The sequence below is a fragment of the Sus scrofa genome, chromosome 6 (genome assembly GCF_000003025.6).
Source record: "Sus scrofa isolate TJ Tabasco breed Duroc chromosome 6, Sscrofa11.1, whole genome shotgun sequence".
Classification (NCBI taxonomy): domain Eukaryota; kingdom Metazoa; phylum Chordata; class Mammalia; order Artiodactyla; family Suidae; genus Sus; species Sus scrofa.
The window spans coordinates 152,088,914-152,108,956 of NC_010448.4; the positions used below are offsets into that span (position 1 = coordinate 152,088,914).

A 20,043-nucleotide genomic window follows, 5' to 3' on the forward strand; every position below is an offset into this window, starting at 1 on the left:
GCATTCTTAAAATAGCACAAGACTTTTTTTTTCTTCATTATTGGTTTTGATCCTGTATGTGTGTTTAGAAGGCTTTGTGCTTTCTCTTTAAACGATTGCTGCCAATTACCTTTGTTGTTCTAAAATGCAATAAGATTCCATTTTAAGAAGTCGATGCAGGGCTTTTACTGAGGAACACAATAAATTAATCATTAAATCAATTGTATCGATTAGAACTTGCAAGGCATGAAAAATTGCTGGGCAAGAAATATTTCCACCAAGGGGTAGGAAGGGACTTCAGCATCCTAGGGGAAGGTGGGTCAGTATTCTCTGATAGAACTGCCTCATTCTTTCGCTTGGATCTTTGCTTCATTTATCAACTCTAAAATAAATATGGAGGCCATTTGATTTCAAACATCCACCCAGAATAATAGCTTCTGTTTATTAAGTACTCACTAGACCCTCCACACTATGCTTAGTGCTTGTGTGCATTATCACAGGATCCTAACAATAAAGTCTGTAAGGAAGGCACTCCTATCCCCAATTTGTGGATGAGAATACGGAGGCTAAAGGACACACAAACTTGCTTGAGGTGTCCCACTTAATGAGAAGCGATACCTGGATTTGAACCCAGTTTTGAGTAAAGCCAAAGCCCCTGCTTTTACACTAAATTATACCTTAAATTTTAAAAGACTATAAAGAAAGTTTGGAAACTAGAGCACTTTTTTTTTTCCTTTTTTAGGGCAGCACCTGTGGTATATGGAAGTTTCCAGGCTAGGGGTCCAATCGGAGCTGTAGCTGCTGGCCTATGTCACAGCCACAGCAACACCAGATGCAAGCCTCACCTGCAACCTACACCACAGCTTGCAGCAGTACTGGATCCTTATCCCACTGAGCGAGGCCAGGGATCAAATCTGCATCCTCATGGATACTAGTTGGGTTCTTAACCTGCGGAGCCACAGTGGAAACTCCCAGAGCACATTTTTCTGCCTCTTGTCTGGGCTGCTTAACTTCCAGTCGGTGTGCCAATACAAGTGCTAAAAATGTTAGAACCGAGATTAGGTTTTATTTGGAGGACACTGAGTACTGGTGAGCAATGTCCCAGATGAGTGAGCAAATACCCAGGTGAAATACTTAGGCGCCAAGCCGACCCCAGTGTGGAGATAGGTGGAACAGATTGCCAGGAAAGGCAGGGGGTGCTGAGGGTGTGGGGGCACAACTGCCCCCATGAAGTGGTATAAAGAGCATTTGGCAGTTACTACCATGATTGGGGGTAAGGTTGACATAGTTTTTGACCTTAAAGTTTATATCATGCACCTTGGGCATGCACCTTAATCTCTGAAGATCAGTTTCCTCATCTATAGAAGGGGCCAGTCAGATCTCCCTCAAAGCCCTCCAGGTGTTATTGTGAGGTTTAGTATGATATGCCTGTGAAGCCCTAAAGAACCCCTCTGGTACTGAGCAGGTGGCTTGTCAAAGGATGTCCCTTTTTCCCCTCCCTTAATCTCACATAGGTGAGCCTCTATGAAGGAACCTCCGAACTGAATGTACTGGCATAGTGTTCCTATCCCAGGCTTTTAGTCACTTTACCTCTTTACACTCTTTAGCATGACATCAATCTGTAACCTGGTTTCTCCCCTTTACCCTCAAGGAGATCTCCCTTGGCTTGCCCCTTGGAGACCAAGTATAAAAAGCGCTCTGCCTGTCAGTCCTCACAGGTGTGAGTAGGGCTGGTGATGGGGTGATGCTGATGGCAGGTGTCCATTTTGTGGCCTGACTCTCTGCTTACTGTCATGGATAAAGCCATCTAGTCTCAGAGGACTGTCTTGCCTTAGAAAGAAGAAAGGACAAAAAGGAACCTATACTGATCTTTCTCACCACCTTCTCTCTGAGAAGCAGAACCTCTCCCAGGCTTATTCAGAGATAACCTTTTTAGGAAGAGTCACTCTGAAAAATGGGTATGAAAGGCCGAGGAGGTACTATTGCCTGACAAAATACCGGCCTCATAAAAACACAAGCGAATTTTTATTTTGCTGGGTAAATTCTTTCGACCAATGCATACTTGTTGGCTGATTAAAAATAAAGGTGGATTCATTCATGCCACACTTCTTGAAAAGGCTATAGCCAAAAGGAGAAAAAGAAAAGTCTTGATTATAGTTGCAGCAGGATTTATAGGCTGGTTGAGTATTCACCTGAGATTTGAGCTTGAAGTTCTGGTACCAGATATAGTTTAGGATTCTAGGGAGGAACAGGAAATGGCCTAGTGCAGAGTATTCCTTTTCACTTCTTGAGTCCATTTATTTTATGGGTCTGAGCACATGCCAAAGCCTTTTGGAGTATTCAAGAGTTTAAATAGCGATGTCCAATTAATAAGGCATAAAACCCTGCAGCTTCCTCACCCCCATGCATTTAGCCAGCCCCTCTCTGCTCTGACTGTCTAATTGATAGGAGACACTTGCAAGCCTGTGTCTCCGCACCCAGGCCAAGGATGGGAGCAGTCAGAGTGGTCTCCAGTATGGGTTCCTGTGTTTGGAACCGTTTGAGCTATCATGTCAAGATGAATTACGATTCCTCATGGACACAGTGTCTATGATTGGAATAGGATGAAAGTTCTGGTAGTTTTATTTCTTTCTGAGACATTCTGGAACCTTTTAGCAGTGAATTTGTCTCCTGGCTTTTTTGGACTACAACCCCCCCACATATTATTTTAATAATGAGGCATTCTGTTGAGGGATTAATGAGATAGCTTTGCGGTGTTCAAAGTGACAATTAAAGCTGTTTCTTTTTTTTTTTTTTTTCTCAGTGATGCATTCATCTCTTTCAAAATGATTATTTAAAAAAAAAAAAAAACGCTCATGTTTAGATTTTAGATTTCACCTCTACTTGAACAAAGTCAAACTGGAAAGTATATGAGAAACAACTTGGGTCCAGGAATATTTGAACATATTTAATGGAAGAATCTATTAAATCTTTTCTCTTTAAAAAAAACCAAAAAAAACAAAAAAATGATTTTAGGTTATAGCAGGTATTCACAGCTCAAATTAGAAGGGATGAAAAGCTCTCTCTGTTTTTTGGCTGAAGCTTTCAGTTTTGGGAGAGGGTACAGAGAGGATGTTCAATCTCTCCTCTCCATAATTTGTAGATTACACAAACCCTTGTGCTTTTAATAGACGGTTCCTCGTTAGCACAACAGAATAAAACAATTGTTCTCTATTATCCTTGGGAGGCAGCGCCAAGTTTCCCCCCAAAGAAATTATCATATCAAACAGCCACTTTAAACGCAATGAGAAATACAGGCTTTATGGGAAACCTTTGGATTTCTCCCTTCTGCCAAAGGAGTTCTAAAAGATGAGCGCTTTTGTTATGGATGGCTCTGGAGTTCCTCTAATAGGTGTACCAGATGAAAGATGACTAAAGACATCCCAGATGGAAGAGTTGGCTAACAGCGGCACCATAAATACCTGATGGATATACAAGCCTCTTGGCGTGAAATACAGTCTTTGCTCTGATTTACACTTTTAGGGCATATTTAAAAGAACGCCACATTTGCTGGTGGGGTGGGGGAGAAGCACTAATAAAAAAAATGTTTAGATTAGTGGGGAAAGGGTAAAAAAGCCTCTATTCCTTGACATATATGTTATTTTGTTTACTTGCCAGAGCCCCTTCTTTGTCTCTAAGGACATCTTTGCTTTTCTGAAGAGATTTTTTGTTTGTTTTCTGTTTTTGCCAGAGAAGGTAAACTCAATTCCTCTAGATTAACTCTGAGGATTTTGCAGGAAGAAAAACCTGTGATGTTATGGAAATAGCATTGACCTTTGAGTTCAGAGATGGGACTCTTTTATACGCAACTCTGTGCTTACTTTTGTCACATTGTTGGCTACAGTGCCTTGTCTGGTACTTAGTAGGCTCTAAATAAATATTTGTTATTTATCTGACCCTCAGTTTTCCAATCTTCAAAATGGGTGCTAGCAATATCTACACCACAGAATTCAACCTATATTTAACAAGAGTCTCTGTACGCCATAGTCTTTGCTCAGCGCTTTGTACAAGAAATCTACCTGTATGAGTACAGGATGGAAAGGAAATGAATAAAAAAAAAAAAAACCCAACATGTGAGAAGGTCATACCATAATAAAGTCAAACAAACCTGAGTTCAAATCCCAACTCAGCCACTTGCTAGTAGAGTTGCTTTGGGAAAATTACTTAGCCCATCTTGGCTTGCAATTGTCAATTTCTAAAATGGAATATTAATAGTCCCTACCTCATAGGGCTATTGAAAAATTAAATAAGATGATGCATTAAAACTCTTAAGAAATTGCCTGCCTATAATAAGTACTCCATAAATCTCAATCAGCAATTTGGCTGGACTTAATGAAACCTAGTGCCTAGAATGAACTCTTCAAAACTTTTCTCTGATCAAACCATTGCTTGAGTGATATTTTTATTAGGACATCACAATTTAAACAGATGTCAGTACATCTGAAAAAGAATCCCACAGGAGTTTCCTTCATGGCTAAGAGGTTAACAAACATGACTAGATCCATGAGAATGTGGGTTCGATCTCTGGTATTGCTCAGTGTGTTAAGGATCCAGTGTTGCCATGAGCTGTGGTGTAGGCCGGCAGCTGCAGCTCTGATTCAGCCCCTAACCTGGGAACTTCCATATGCTGCAGGTGCGGCCTTAAAAAAAAAAAAAAAAAAAAAAAAAAAACAAGATGAAGAAGAATCCCTGAGACAATGAAAGGTATTGAAATAATTTCAAGTGAAAAAATGGTTGAATAGTCTATCTACTATTTCGATTTAAGAAAAAAATCCATCACTCCACACATATTTGAAGAGGGATTCAAGTCCTAGGGGATTTTTAAAAGAAGAACTGGAAACATCTGATGGGAAGGTTGATACTACTTCTATTTAGAAGAGGACTTCTTGATATTTAAGGCTTTCTAAAAATGGAATTATCTCTTTTATGTTGTCATTGATCTCCTGTCACTACAGTTAAGAAGAGTAGGCCTACTGTCTGCCTGATGTGGATCTGAATATAAGGTAGGGGACTGGACTTCCTTCCACCCCAAATGTTCTGTGACTCCACATCATGATTAGCAGGCTGACTCTCCTAATGCTATATATTGGATGACAAAAATTCAGAGTTTTCCTGTCTTTCCAGCTACTTAGTGGTAAATGTGTGCTACAAATTCATTCTGCTAATTCCATTCCATTTACAGAAAGTCATCACTTTACACCGATGTGTCCTTCCTTGGGTACAAGGCCAAGCCCTTCACATTTTTTCTTGATTCTGTTCTCTCCCACAGTCTCTCAGATTAGCTCTTAAGCCTCTTTCTCTTTAAATGTTTGCCTCCCACAAAAAGGAGCCAAATCTAAACCTGCAAATATGTTCCAAGCCCTCCTGTGTTTCTTGCTAGCTAACACTTCATTTTTCATCTTTTCTCTCAGTTGATAACATGTTCTTACTTCTCCGAGTACTCAACTCCCACTCACTCCTCAATCTACCAACATCCCCAACCTGGAACTGAAACAATTCCAGAAAAAGCTTTCCTATCGCCAACCCCAATAATCTTTCAGAACTTTGCGTACTCTCCTTCTCTAACTCTTTTTTTTTAATCCTTCCAAAGTTTATTAATTCTTTTCACAATCTTTTGCAATTATGTTTTCAGGTAAATTAAACAGAACAAGCGAAAAATATATACATAATAGTATGAATTTGGAAATCTCTAAAATATTCAACTTTTTTTTTCCTTTTTCAAAATGCATCATTTTGTTTTCCTAAGACAGCTCCAAATCTTATAATGTGACAGTCATATGATTTCTTTAGTTAACATCAAAATTTCATGAGCATTCTGGAAGCTTATAGCCAAAGCTGTCCTGAGATTTCAAACAGTAAATGTTTCTTTGATGTTTATGTTATTGAACACAAACTTGTGGATAATTTGTCTTCAGCCTTGTCCATTTTCTGTTCCTAAAACTTTTACCTACACTTTGTTTTTGTTTTGTTTTGTTTTGTTTTCAATGAACACGCTGATTCCATTTAGCACAATTTTTTCTCCCATTAGATTTGGGTGAAAGAACCGAACAGTTAGGGGTGAATTAATATCATTGGGGGTTCTATCCTACAATGCAACAATAAAAAAACTAAAAATGAAGTTCTCTTATCTTTCCAGGCTTGTCTCTCACTGCCCACCACAATTACAAAGGTAAATAGGCCATGAGAACTGAGCAGGCAACACCTTAGCAATAGTATGGATATAGGACATTTTAAGGATATGGAAGAGAAATGATGAGTGGTTCATTTTGACTCATTTGGCCTGAGTATAATGTTGGTGGTGGGGCATAAGGGAATTTTACAAGAGCTTAAATTCCAGGCTAAGGAATTGATTGTTACTTATATCTTCAACAAGAAACTGTTTCATTTTTCTTAGTAGAAAATTGTCACAATCTTTAATTATAACACATTGAATGAATGACTGGAGGTAGGAAAATCCATTTGGGAGGAGCTATTTATTTTCTGCATCCTTCTCTGCTTCCTATACTCCGGCCTGTTTGGTTTGACTTGAGGAGAAGGTATTCAAAATGAGCACTTGCACAAAGTTATTATAGTACCATTGACCATATTCTCTATGCTATATTTTATATCTTTTTTAGTACTCTGTGATCCATTGGCAACTCAATGATAGATATTTTCTATAACATATAATACATTACTGGGAAAAAAAACTGAGTACTTGCTTAATATCAGAAAAGGAGCTTATAATATTGCCACTATCATCATGAACTTCCCAAAGTACAGACGTGGAATACTGATGGTACTAGAGATGGTGTGGGGTGGGCTAGAGAAAGAACATTAAATATCCTTGTAACACATGACAAGAATTTAAATTATCTTTCAACCCATCCAATGATACCAACAGGGAAGACATCATTTTGGTACTCTGTAGCTTTAGCTCTCTAACACTTTGCTAATCACTTTTCACAAAGAAGTTATGCCTTAGGCACAGAGCCGTCTAGACATGAGGCTCTACAGTGGGAATTTAGTAATACTATTTTGTTTTCATTTATTCATTTTTATTATTACTATCTATTATGGCAAGTGGGATTGCTTTCCATTTATATTGGCATCATACATCTTCCTTTTAAAATGCATTCATCTAAATAAAATTCATCTAAATAAAATTTAAGAAAGAGGGGAGTTAATTTACCAAAAAAAAAAAAAAAGTTAAATAAAAGTACAAGAGCTATGCAGTTATGGTGAAAACCAATGAATAGAATATGGAAAACCATAATTTGTTAGAAAATGTGGAATTTGGACTCAGACAAAATTGGCTTAACTATCCAAGGCATGCTGAATAATGTAAGGCAATTTTCTTAAAGTGTTTTGGCCGTAGCATCTTCATTTGGAAAAATGAAGAAAATAATACCTACTTAATAGGGCTGCTGAGAGAAAATAAAAAAGGAAGTATATTTTTTAAGTGCTGAGCACAACACAGTGCTTAAGATATGTGGTACATATCAGTGTCCTCTTCTTTTTCCCTGATGACCACAAGGATTGACCATTGCTTCTCCATCCCAAGGCTCCCCCTTTCACCGTGTAACCTGTGGGTAGGCTCTTGTGCCTAAAAGCCTCTGATTGAGTTCTCTCCTTGCCGGTTTCTCTACTGACAGGTTGGCACAGGGCCGGGCATCCTGCTTGTAAGGGGGGAAACTCTGGGCTGCAAGTAGCAGGAGCTCTCAGACAAGCGCTCTCCATAGCATCCTCCTTCCCCCTCATTGTCAAGGAGTAGGGTTCTTTGTTCCTTCTCCTCTCCTCTTCTATGTGCAAAGTGGCTAACAATCTGCCCTTTAATTGATTCCAATTATAGGTGAACTCAGGGGAGTTCAGGAGCCCAAACTGGAGCAAAGCAGTGAGAACCAACTTATTTATGGCTTCTCGAAGATTATTCATCAGCTATAGAGTCAAACCTTACTGCACCTCTTACAAGCTTGGGAAAAACATGTAGTTTCACTTTCAAAGCCACAATTTTCTTATCTGCAAAATAGAATTACTAAGGCCCTCTTTTTTGGGTCACTGTGGCCCTCTTTTTATGCTAGAAAGTAAAGGCTTCTAGCATAGTTCCTGGAATCTGATATGATGGCCACCCCACAGTATTAATTCTCGCCAAGTATTAGCACATTCATGGACAGAACCACCATTTAATAGCTGAAAAGAATTTGGAGATTATTAACTTTTTTCTCTCATTGGAAACAGGAATCTTCTTCAGCTTTAAAACTTTCCACTCTCCAGATGGAGGATCCCTTCTTGAAAGGTAGTTTCATTGTTTGATAGATTATAGTTGTTACAAATTTGATTCAACCACTGAGTTTAAATTTGCTTTCATTTGTCTATTTTCCTTTCTAGAGCAAGACAGGGTAAATCTAAGATTTAATGGCTTATGGATCATTATGAATCTGTCTCGAGGGGGCTTCTGATCTGTTATTCTTACAGCCTCTCTGGTTTCTATGAAGGACTTTGCCATTCCTTTTGGTTTTTCGGCACTGGATGGTTTTCCCCTAAACTTCAGGTAGTCCCACAAGTCTCATTATGGTCATTCTGTTGCAAAAAGAACCCTATGACATTCAGACAAAAATCTTGCATAATTCTGGGATTTCTAGACAGCAAACGAGAGTGTTTAATAAGTCCGAGGTTTGTCTAAATGGGAAGACAACACAAATTGTCTTCAAAACCTAGATTCATGGAAAGATTGAGGGAGGAGGCCAGCCACATGGTGGGTAGGGGATCAGCCACCACACAGAAGAGTAAATGCAATGTAGCATGCCTGGCTGGGCATGAATAGGACAAGATCATCCAGGGCAGGAGCTGGGAGAGCCCTTGAACTTGCTAGCTCTTCCCTTCTGATATTACTGGTGAGGAAGCTCCCATGGAGGAATGAAATGTGCAGTTACACAACAGGCAAGTTAGGGCCCAGTTCTCTGATGCCTAATCCAGGGCTCTTCTCCCTACACTAAGTTGTCTCCTGTCCACCACTACTGCCTTCCCTCCTGATACCGTCCCCAGCCCCTAAGCCTCATTAGACCACCGTCAGTAGAGCCATTTTCAGTTCCGCATAAGATTAGACCTTCAACGTGGCTCCTGAAGCCTTTAATCCTTAGGATCAAAGGATATAAGAATCTAGAGTCTGGGAAGTAGAATGTAGATAGTCTGGTACAAATGTTCATTTTAAGAAGGAAAATCAAAAAAAAAAAAAAGGAAAGAGACAAGATTTGAATTACTTCCCCAAGGTTACACCTCTTATTACTGACAGAGCTGGGATGTGAGTAATAATAGTAACTGAAGTTATTGAATGTTATTATGTGTTAGATATGGAGTGTTATGATTTTTCCAAGCATTGTTTCATTTATTGCTCTCAACAAATCCTAGGTATGCACAATGCTGCTTGCATTTTTCAGATGAGGAAACCAAAGCACGTGGCACTAACCTGTCTCCTGAGAGACTATGTACTTGGTTATGTACAAGAATTGGGGATACAGAGGTGACTAAACCCCACCATCAGCCACATGGAGTATATACTCTGGTCAAAAGACACATACATAAGGAAGTGAGCCTTAGGCACTGTGGTGAGTACAACAGTAAGAAATAGGGACAAAGGCAGATCAGAAAACAAAGTAACAAATTCATCTCTGGCCTACTTTACATACAAATTTGAGTCACATTACTCTTTTTTATATGTAATATTATATAATAAAGGCATTTTCTACATTTAAGGACTGTTTTTTTAAGACCCTCATATTGGTCTATAAAATAGGTGAACTATCATTTCTTCAAATCAAACTGTTTAGTAATATTCGCTATTGTAAATAACTCTTCAAAACAATCTTTGAATACTAAACATTTTCCCCTTTTTACTTTGACCTTAAAATATAATTAGTGTTTCAACGTGTTCCAATTTCTTTTCCAAAAGCTATACCTCCTTCATTTTACATACCATCAAGCCAAAGTCCAAAAGCATTAAGCTGTTTGACCATGTCAAAATAATTAATAATTAGTTAAGAGGAGCCTGGAACACAGGTTCCTACAGTTTCCCAAGGTAATGCCTAAAGTTCACAGGAGAAAAATACTTCTCTGGGTTAGAGTTTCTCAATCTTAGTACTATTGAAATGTTGACCAGATAGCCTTTCTTGTGAGAGACTATCTGGTGATTGTAGCATATTTAGCATCGTCTTTTGCCTCTACCAAATATACATACATACCAGTTATGACAACCAAAAACATCAGCAGACATAGCCAAACATCCCCTGGGTTGGAGGATGGTGGTGGTAAAATTGCCCTTGGTTGAGAGCAAGGGCTCCTGCCACTTTGATCTGAAATGAGATCTGCATTGACATCAATGACAGTAAAAAGACATCCTTTTCAATATTAATAAACTTTGATTCGCCACCATAGGTGGACAAATGAATCTAGTAATCTAGTATAACTTAAATATTAAACATCAGCAAATTCAGGATAAGATACCTATAAGAGTTTTGAAGTAGGTTATTCCCCCAAAAAAAACAAGAAGAAATTTATTATTTTGAAAGGCTTTCAGGATTCCTGCTGATGCCCAAGAGAATGTATGATCCACAGACAAGAAAATGAAAGAAAAGAACATAGACATAGTCATCAACTCTGTGGCTACCGTGGTCTTCCAAGCCACTAATCTCTTAGGATTTCTTCGAAAAGACAAACCACACGGAGAGCTTGTTACTTGGAACTAGTGTTTATGAGTCTTTGGATAGTGATATGGGGCCTTGGGAAGACTCTGGCAGTCAATAGGATGACTGTAAAACTCAAGGGATCGCTTTCAGCTAATGTATAGGTGTCTGGTTTCTTAGAATACAGAATTAAGGTAGTCAAAATCTTACAATGAGTCTACCCACATGGTCACTGACTGCATCCCTTACCATTCTGATTTCAGGGGACCATAGTTAAAGAGGACAGTGGACCTCTCAAAACCCATTTAGCATAAAGTAAGCAGAATTTGGCACAATTTAAGATTTGCTTGAATTGCTCTCATACATTTATAGAAAGAAAAGAGTCATAACTAGGTAGAAAAGTGGCCTGGAACTTTGCTTTGGGATAAACTGCCATCCAACACATAGACTCAAGGGTTTTCACAAGAGAAGACTGGGTCACTGTTCATCCTCATCTATCTCTATAACCTGTGCTTTCAGTTTGATGAGTAAATGCCTGGCCAACAGCACATAGACTCCTAAGAAAGAGGCTCTGGTGATTACTAGCTAATAACTCATAGGCAGCTTTCTTCATTTCTCTGAGCCCAGTTAATTTAACTGAACATACTTCCCCAGATCACTTTAGGATTCAATAAGATATTATAAAACTCACCTAGCATAGCATCTACTACATGCTAAACACTCAATAAATGTTAGTTCTCTTTCCCTTTATCGTTCTTAGATAGTCAGACTGTGGGCTAGTGAGCATTCTTAGGACCTTAGCTTGAGGATCCTTTGGCATTTTGCTAAATGAAGTTTCAATTAAGATCTGGGACAGAGTTGGACAGTGACCTCCAGGAGGAAAAGAATCATGCCAGTCGTTTTCTGTTATATGAGAGATACCTCAGTGTTTGGCATATATTAGGTGCTCAATATATCTTTGCTGAAAGAATTAATATACCAGTAAATAAGTTGATTAGACAATAAAGTTATGATATTGGGAAGGAACAAATAGCATTTCTTTAGTGTCTACTCTGTGCTAATTATCTTGATATACACTCTCTAGCCATTAATTTATTTACCTTTCTCAAATTTTAGCCCCATTATTTGGAAGATGGAACTGTGACTTAAGTAACTTGGCTAAGGTCACTTGGTTACTAGAGTATTTGGCTGAACTTCAAAGTCCTAACCCCTACACCTCAGAATGTGAATGTCTTTGGAAATAGTCATTGCAGATGTAATTACTTAAGATAAGGTCACACTGAGTAAGGTGACTGCAATAATGCAGTGTGACTGGTGTCCTTGTAAGAAGAGGGGAGATTGGCACAGGAGAAAGGGGCCATGTGATGGTAGAGGCAGAAATGGCAATGCATTATCTGCAGTGCAAGGATAGCTGAGGATGGCTGGCAAACAGCTGAAGCTTGTAAGCCTTCAGGACACCAGATTGCTCAAAACTCACTTCTGAAGATGTTGTACCCCTGATTTGCATCTCAAATCAGCATGTTTCAAAATGGGCCTTTATTTACCTGGATACAATAATAGTACAGACAGACCTGGCACTCTAATGCCAAGTTACGCATGAGGCAATCTCTGATGTCCCTTCACTGGCATTATGAATTATTATCATATGGCTGAGAAGACAAGCTCTCAGGGTAAGAAGTCCATATTTGAGGTACGAAACTCAAGTTAGGAGTACTTCTCTCACTAAGTACCAGTTATTTAGCCTACAACTCTCAAATCAAATTCATCTGTGAATCTGGGTGAGATGATGGGCTCTGTTCTATCTACTAAATGCTTTTGTGCATAGAATAACATCTTGAGAAGCTACCTTATGCAAAAGATGTTCAATGCTGTAAAATATAGTTGTTAAAACTAAATGTCACTTACTTTTTCAGAGATGAATTAATGAACAGCCTGGTCAAATTCAAAGCTTTTTGGTATATAAAACTTCATAAATGGAGCTCTCCCATGAATAGGCAAAGTATAACACAAATCTGTTTAGATGGGTTTTTTTTGGGGGGGCATATTATTCTGAGTATTTTATTTGTTCCTCAAATGAATCACCTCTGTGGAGGTGAACAAAGACCACCCAAATGAGAATAAACAATATTTACTGACAGCAAGAGAGGCATCCACTACCACCTCCTGTGTTTGGCAGAGACCCAAATCAAAGGCAAGGGGAGGAGTTGAAAAGCTCCATGGTAGCAAAATGGGAAGGCCCAGCCTGATGGAAGGTTATCTGGGTGGGGAAGCTGGAGGAAGGCTGTGTAGAAAGGGGCATCCTATGTAATTAGTGAGGGGGGCATGCTTGTCTTTCCCCTTTTGGTCCTAAGTGGAGGGGTGTGGGCAAAAATGGCAAGCTGTCAGTTTGGGGCTGATTGCTGAAAATGTGTGGTCTGGTTTTCTGACATGAAACCCCCCCTTTGTTGTCTTCAGTCAACTCAACACATGAGGCAATATCCCAGGGCAGAGAATTGGTTTGGGGCAGAGAATAGGTTTCTGGCAGAGAATCCTGGGTTCCCAGTTAGATGTCTGCCAAGGCCCAAGGCTGCACCAATCCAAATGTACCTTCCATTGAACATCCTCAGGCAGCTGGACCTCCTTTGAATTCATGCCAAAGGACTATGACTGCCTGTTCCTAGAGTCTGTTCTAACCATGTAAGCGAGACTAAGACCTTCCTCAAGTGAGTTGATAAAAGCCCATGCCCTTTGAAGGCTGGAAGCTTGGACAGTTTGGCAATAAGAAAGACCCTGTCATAGAACTATAGCATCTTATCCAGGAATTGCTTATTCTTGGCTTCAAAGTTGCCCCTTACACACTGAAGCTCTTTGCGGGCATGGTGAAGTTTGAGCAGTACCAGCCTGTCCTCTCCTTTTCCTTGTACTTCTCTATCTTGGCCTGCAGTCTCTCATAGTCCTGACTTGGGGGCCTGATCTACCATCATCTTACCACAAAGTTGAGGCATGGAAAAACACTGCCAACCTTTTTTAAGGGTTCAGTTACAGTCTTTTGCATCTGGTTCCCCTTTTCCTGGCTGAAGGTATCCATCCATTTCATGGCCATGTCTAGGGATATCACCATGTTCAGAGGGTTAATCTAAGGACCTCTTCACGGCAGACTTGGACTAGACCAGGTCAGCGCTGGTGCTCTTCTTCACATCCTTTGGCAGGCTCTTGGTCTGCTCTTTCAGCTGCTTAAGTTTTTTATCGTTCCTTTCAAAGTCTCCCTCCCTGCTGTCCAATCTTGGAAAGAATTCAGCTTATGACCCTGAATGTGACCCTGCTGCTGGGGTCCTCAGCTGTAATGTGGTCCTCTTTGCTTTCTCAATGAGACTTATTTTACTTAGAGTGGAAAGTTATGCTAGGGACAAAGTCAATACAGACATATATATATATGTATGGAACATCACAGATATAAAGAATGTTTGTAGGGGGTTGTATTGGTGCAGAAGTAAGAAGCTAGGAGCAAGGAAGAATTCTCCCCTACAGGTTTCAGAGGGAGCATGGTCTTGCTAGTGATTTGATCATCTGGTTTTTAGAACTGTGATACAATAAACTTCAGTCACTTTAAGCCACCCAGTTTATGGTATTCTGTCATGGCACCCCTCAGAAGTTAATGCAGACCCTCTGCATGAACTATTTCTGAGCACACTGGAGTTTACCTTGGAAGACTGTTCCTCTCTGTTGCTGAAGGTACTCAAACACAAATAGGAAGATTTCTCAGTGGTCATGTTGATGAGGAATTTAAACTATTATTATTTTTGGCTGCTCCTGTAGCATGTGAAGTTCCTGGTCCAGGGATTGAACCTGTACCACAGCAGAGACCCAAGCTGCTGCGGTGACAACACCAGATCCTTAACCCGCTGCATCACAAGGGAACGCCTAAATTATTTTTTTAGGGTCCCACCTAACCTGGATTCCATGATCTTAAGATAGGAAAAGTTGAAGAGGAATGATTCTGAGGTTACATTACAATATTTGGAGGTGACTCTGGGGAGTATTACTAGCATAGTTGGATTTTTCTAAATCTCTCCAGTCTCATAAGCTACAGCCATCAGTTAGATGTTTTTTAAGTGTTGTTCTGGTCTCTTTCAATGATTTATCCACTTTCAAATAGTGTTTGCCCTCCATGTGGATCGTGGCTTTAATTGCTTTGTCTATACCTTGCCATTTTTCAGATCTAGGAGTGAAAATGTGTGTTCCAGATATAAAATACTGTCTTGAGCTAAGAAAGCATGAGTGATTAAGACTCATCCAAGCCTTTTAACAGAGCCACAAACTTCTCTCCTCTCAGGACTTAAGTGTTAGATGTCTATGACTATGAAAAGTACAAAATTTACAAATAAAGCAAACTTTACCAATTTCAAATATTCCCTCTTGGGTAAGTTCCTTGTGGAAATGGAGTTCCTTTTATTGTTAAAGGCATCTCAGTTTCTTCCCTGTGATTATCCACCAGTATTGGATATTGATTTATCATTTTCATAAAATTGCAAATGGGAGCCTGTTGCCTGAGACCAGTCATAAATTATAAAAATGTGTTCATCTCCTCTGTAGGGACTGATCTTCTTATGGGGAGAATTTCCCAGAGCTAAATTTAACTGCTTTGCATATGTTTGTGAGAAAGTTTGATGTCCCTGGTCCTCTGATGGGGAAAGAAAAGAAGAAAGAGACAAGCATTTGCTAAAACCTACTAGGGGCCAAATTCTTTGCATGATGCTTAATTTAATGCTCTTAAAACAATGGAGCACAACCACCCTTTGCTTTGATAGAAGATAAAATAGACACACAAAATGATGAAAAGACTTTCCTCAGGCTAGTGAAAGAGTAGAGCCAGTTTCAAACCTAACTTTGTCTGCCTCTGAAGTTCAATCTCTTTCTACTTACTGCATTGCCACTCTGAAGTAGAATAGTAATTTCTCAGATGGGGTGGATGGGGTGGTTTTTATTAACATCTACCTAAACCTTGTGCTCTTCAAGTTCTGATAGATTTGCTCCAAGGAGCCATTAAGAAAGGCCACTGATCCAAGGGCTATAAATTAACACCTTCTTCATACACAGCAATAAGCAGCTATTTAAAACCTGGGTAATATCATCCTTAAAATAAAGTATCAGGTGTCTGGGTATTTATGCTTTATCACTCTTGGTTTTCCATCCTTGACTACATTAATAGAATTTTTCTTAATTCCTTTTCTCTTTTTATGGCTTTGCAAGGGGCTAATTTGCAGGCAAAATTGCTAATTTTACAGTTGCTTTCTGCTTTGTCAGCATGAGACTGACTGAAGAGTTATTAATAGAAGAATAGGATTCCCTTTCCATCCTTTTGCTCCTGACTGTTGTAGGATGTGGGACAAAAACCATTATTTAATAACATTTGTTCTTCTTGAAAGGTCATCATTCCAGCCTTTCAGTTTTCACTAAAGTATAGCAGAATCAGCAGCCACGGCAGGCACTTTCTCTTCCTGAAAGGCTTCTGGAATTCCTCCAGGCTATATGGTTGGCATAAAACTGTTTTGAGATCCACCTTGGGAATGGGCTCCAGCTGGGAAATTCTCTCAGTATTTCTATGCACTTTCCAAATAGTAATTTCTAGCTACAATTATTTTTAAGTGCTCCAGTCACCTACCTTCCTGGAAAGGATGCTGAATTTGGGATATATCAGTTAAGAATTGTGCTTGGCGGTTAGTAGCAGGTAATAGAAATACAGTAGCATAAACAGGAAAAATTTATTCTTTACATAAAGTATATCTCAAAATGGGCACTCAGGATTGGTTTGGTGACCTCATACTGTCATCAGAGACACAGGCTTCCTTCAATTGTATTGTCATTACTATGTGGTTTCCATCCTTAGAGCTGACCCACGGCCTCAGACAGCCACTGAGCACATGACCATAAACACACAGTTCTAAGCCAGAATCAGGACATAGAGTAAAGGGCAAAAGGACAGATCAGTTCTCTATCCATCTCTTATGGGACTTTCCCAGAGTCCTCCCAATAAATTCTGTTTACCTCCTTAAACTATAAAAGACACTGGGAACCATAGTCTTTCAGCTAGGTACATTGCTGCTTCCATATTAGCTAGGATTATCTTATCTATGTCTGTTACACAGATCAAAGAGAATGACTAAATAATATTAAGTCAGTAAGCTCTTATTAAGCACCTAGTTCATGTCTGGAAATGAAGTAGAAAGATTTGATTAATTCCTTTAAGGAACAAAAGTTTACATGTCTTTCCCTCATGTCTTCTTAGCCTAGAATGCTTTTTCCTTCCTTGCTCACTTGGAAAACTTGTATTAATTATTCAAGGCTGGTCTCCAGTGTCACCCGCTGTCTGAGGTTTCTTTGGAAAATGCTTCCCAAATGCCAATTGCTCAGCCCTGTCTGCATAGCACTTTATCCTTAGTTCTATTATGCCACTCAATTCCTCAGAGGCAGTATGCTGAGTGAGGATAACATGAGAATTAGGCAAAGCTGACTTTTATCTGTCACTTACTAGCACTGAGCCAGATGCTTTTGCCTTTTGAGTTGCAATTTTCTGTCTCTAGAATGGGGAATGCTAAATTCCACACCAGGGACTTTTGTGAAGATTAAATGAGATACTATGTGCAAAGTATGGCTGCAGGCAATCCTTAAAATATGTTAGTTTATTTCATTATGCTGTACTATATGACAGTTAATGATTTACAGAAAAGAAGCGATAAAATTCCATCTTATTTAAGACACTGCAATTTTGTGGATTTTTTATAACATTCAAAAGAAATTTAACACTCTGATTAATAAAGTTTCTGAGATACATTATTCATATACCTTTTCATAAAAACCTACTTAAAGATATATTTTATCCAAAGGAGAAAGACATCAAAATTCAACAGCCAAAAGTAAAGAAGTTCAATATGAAAAGACTGGCAATGAATACCAACCCATGCAGCCTAAAATTAAAAATAAATAATGAAAATTATAATTGTAAAATTGTCATTAAATATTAAAAAATAAATAAATACAAAGATAATAAACTATAACAGAAAGGCATAAAATTGCTGGGTCATACAAATAAAAACAAAAATAGTATAAAAGACCAGAAATTGATAAAAAGTGAAATTGATGAAACTGAAAATTATTGTCCTTATTTTTTATAGCAGAGTTGCCAAAGTAGCTATATTATTAAATATAAATGTGAGCAAGTTATTTAAAATTATAAACATAACTAAGAATAGAGTTAAAAGCAAACTGGACCCCTTTCAAATCTCTAGATGAGAACAAAGACAAAATTCCCAAACTATAACTAAAGATTTTTTTAAAAGAAGGAAAAATGAAGGTCATATTTTTTTAAAATAACAGAAAATGTAAAAGTCATACATAAGACCATAATAGTGTTGTTAAAACAATAATTAGTAATTACAATAAAATTGATAATTAAAATCAATGTAAATGGTTAGCTTAAATCAAAATAAGAACTGACATGTCTAAAACAAAACATCTTCAAAAAACTGATGAAAAGGAAGGGCAGGAGAAAAGCTAGACTACCAAAAAAATTAAGAATACATTGTTTTTGTTGTTATCATAACAGAGAGACTTGAAATCAAGGTAGAATTGATTTCATGTTCTAAACAAGGGAGTTTACTAAAAATATAACATGAGACTATAACTGTAATGATTTTTAAAGCATTGAAATGAATAGAACCCAAGTGTATGAAGCAAAATTCATGAAAATGTAAGCTAAAACCGCATTTAGATAAAAATTTGTAGGCATAGAGCATTCAATAACATAAGTAATTTGAAATAATAGGTAGATACAAGCAAAGCTAGAGAAAGAGAAAGAGAAAGAGAGAAAGGGAAGAGAGAGGGGATCAAACCTGGTCATTTATAAATATAAAATATACTTTCTTTACAAAGACCCATAGAATAGTTTTAATAATGACCACATACCATTAGAAAATCTTTAAATTCTCCATGAATTTCAGAAAATAAAACTATCACGCGCTACATATTCTGGCAGAAGTGCAACAATACTAAAAATTAATAACAGAGATATATAAAATTCATTTATAAATGCATATGTGGTCTCGATTTGTATGCCAAAAAGGAAGATATCTAGAAAATACTTAAAGGAGTTCCTGTCATGGCACAGCAGAAAGGAATCCGACTAGGAACTATGAGGTTGTGGGTTCCATCCCTGGCCTCGCTCAGTGGGTTAAGGATTTGGCGTTGCTGTGGCTTTGGCATAGGTTGGCAGCAACAGCTCTGATTAGACTCCTAGCCTGGGAACCTCCATATGTCACAGGTGTGGCCCTAAAAAGACCAAAGACAGAAAGAAAGACAGAAAGAAAGACAGAAAGAAAGACAAGAAAGAAAGAAAGATAGAAAGAAAGAAAGAAAGAAAGAAAGAAAGAAAGAAAGAAAGAAAGAAAATACTTAGAGATACCTGTAAAAATTATGAAATGAAAACACTAATATCAAAATCTACTCACTTTGCCCAAGATGTAGTAAGAGGAAAATTCACAAAATTTAAGTAATTGAAGTGTATTAATGATATACCTAAGTAAGACTTCCAAAATAAATAGCTTAATTGCTGAATAAATGCAAGAGGAGTTTCCCTGAAAAAATAAATAAATCAGTCATTAGTTTATCTAAGAAAAATAGGTAAGAGAAAATAAAACATATTAAATTAGGAATGAATTAAGACACATGTTTTAAAGCTACAGAGGAATTACTTACAACTAATGTTTGTGTAATCTACTGTAATAAGTTTTGAAATTCTGGGTGAAAATGATTATCTTCAAGGGAAATACATATGTTTAAAAGTAGATTCAAGAAACAAAATCTGTGATTTTGTTCTGTAAACATGGTGTACTGAAAATCCTGTCAACACACCTAGAAACATGAATAAAATAAGAAAAGGGTATTTGTAAATGTAGACCTGAGATTACAAGACCACGAGAAAAATTCTTAATGATGAGATAGAAAGTAGGGGCATGAATTTAGATAGATAAGCAAACACTTTAAAGTAACTGCCCTTTGTATATTTATAGATGCAAATATTTGTTACAATCTACTATCTGTCCAGAATGAGATTATGAGACCTATGACCAGTGCAAAGTGGCAAGTAGAAATAAAGACACTATGAATGGCTTAGATTCCTAAATCACTATATTACTAATAAAAATGAGACTAAAAAGTGGGGAAAAGGAAATTGCACCACATGGAAATTTAATTCTTTTAGACTTGGGGTAAAAATATCTCCCATGTGAATTGTTGCTTGAATCAATGGTATCGTCAGTCCTAAAGCCACAACCTAAGAATTTAATTTAAAACTGTTCTGGGTTAAGAACACTTTCTAGCATTTAAAATAAGC

At 38.0% G+C, this 20,043-nt stretch overlaps 1 pseudogene; it reads right to left on the minus strand.

Moving 5' to 3' along the window:
• Positions 13,362-20,043, minus strand: part of LOC110261405 — a 72,306-nt pseudogene continuing 65,624 nt past the window's right edge.